The sequence below is a fragment of the Tupaia chinensis genome, unplaced genomic scaffold (genome assembly GCF_000334495.1).
Source record: "Tupaia chinensis unplaced genomic scaffold, TupChi_1.0 Scaffold000415_1, whole genome shotgun sequence".
Taxonomy (NCBI): Eukaryota; Metazoa; Chordata; class Mammalia; order Scandentia; family Tupaiidae; genus Tupaia; species Tupaia belangeri.
This window is the reverse complement of record NW_006159920.1, coordinates 3,759,815-3,761,364: the sequence shown is the minus strand read 5'-3', so window position 1 is coordinate 3,761,364 and position 1,550 is coordinate 3,759,815. Positions and strand designations below refer to the sequence as shown.

At 47.5% G+C, this 1,550-nt stretch overlaps 1 protein-coding gene across 3 annotated transcripts in view; it reads left to right on the top strand.

The window, feature by feature from the left end:
• PARP14 (poly(ADP-ribose) polymerase family member 14) overlaps positions 1–1,550 on the top strand; it is a 55,660-nt gene that overhangs the window by 14,890 nt on the left and 39,220 nt on the right. The gene's annotated exons all lie outside the window — the stretch shown is intronic.

Below are 1,550 nucleotides of genomic sequence, written 5' to 3'. Positions count from 1 at the left end.
AGCGCCAAGTTGTGAGGATAGCCTCCATTTGTAAGGGCAAACAGGGATCGCAGGTAGCCCTGGATCTGAGGAACAGCTTTGATATTTGGTAAAATTTGCGAATCCACAGCTTTCTGATCAACCTTGCGCTGCTCTGAAATCTCGTATTTCTCCTTCTCTGTGTCGAAGATCTCACCTTCCTGGTGTCTGGGCTTCCGCAGTTTCTTTTTCTTGAAGTAAGCATCGGTAAGGTGCTTTGGGATTTTTACTTTGCTAATATCAATTTTTGTGGAGGTGGCAATGACAAATTTCTGGTGTGTTCTACGCAGTGGAACCTGATTGAGAACCAGTGGTCCAGTTACAAGTAGCAAGCCACTGCTCAGCTGCTTCAGGAAAACCACTCTCTTGCCTCTGTGGCGTCCAGTGAGGATGATCAGAATGGTCCCAGGAGTGATGCTGGCTCACAGCTGTCTCACATGCTGACTGAAGGGTTTTTTGCCATGGCTCAACAGCTTTTGAGGCACATTTTCAGTAGGATAATACCTAGGCATTTTGAGCAGTTTAACCACCCGGGTACCACCATTCTTATTTCCACCAACCGGTTTTGTGACAGTCGCAAGAACCTTCTCCTTTTTTTTTTTTTGATCCTGGATTTAGTGACTGATTATTTCCTCTTTTTATTTATTATTATTATTTTTTTGAGAGGCTTTTTTGGTATAGGGTGCGTGCGCTCACCAGACAGACAGATACAGACAGAGAGACAGAAAGCAAGAAATCACCCTCCAGGGGGGATGGCCATGACACAATCCCTTCTCCTCCATTCTCCTCTCGGGATCTTGGGCATGCACGCACATGCGCCCGGCGTGAGTTTAAGCCACCAGGTCCGGGACCCGAACCATGGTCGACTACATGGGAGTCCAGTGACGTAGCCATTAAGCTAACTGCTGGCCCCCGAGTATTTCCTCTTCTACATGGCCTTCCAGGAATACATGGCAGACTGGGAGTATCTGCCTATGCCCCGGACTAGGACAGGGTTTCGGCTGGAATAGGGCTTCCCCTTCTTGGGCGGGCTTTTTAGCCTTGGGGTCACCCTTTTTAACTTTGCCACTGCCATCAGCCTTCTTGGCTTCAGGTTTCTTCTCCTTAGTATCCTGCTTTGTAGCTTGATCGCCTGCCATCGTGTATAGTGGGAAAGAGCCTGATTCAGCTTTTATGAGCTGGGAAAACTGGTGAAAGGACAGTTTAGATCAAAATAAAATGATAGACCTAGTGTTCCATGGACAACGAGACAGAAGAGAGGCTTTTGTCACATGTTCAGATCTCTCTATGCCTGGTCTTGGGCTCAGAGAGAGAAGCTGTGTGGCCTAGAAATTAACCTCCCAGCTTCTGGAGGAAGTTGACAGTTTCAGAGCTTTCAAACTTCCTGAGGACATGGGGCTGTTGGTGCGTGTCCTCAGAATGCCTACATTGCATGTATACAACTAATAGTAAGTGCTGTTTCATTCCGTTTTCTTTTATGCCAGAGCCACCCATGGGAACTGTACAGGGCAGACACAAAGGTTCCCTTCCTG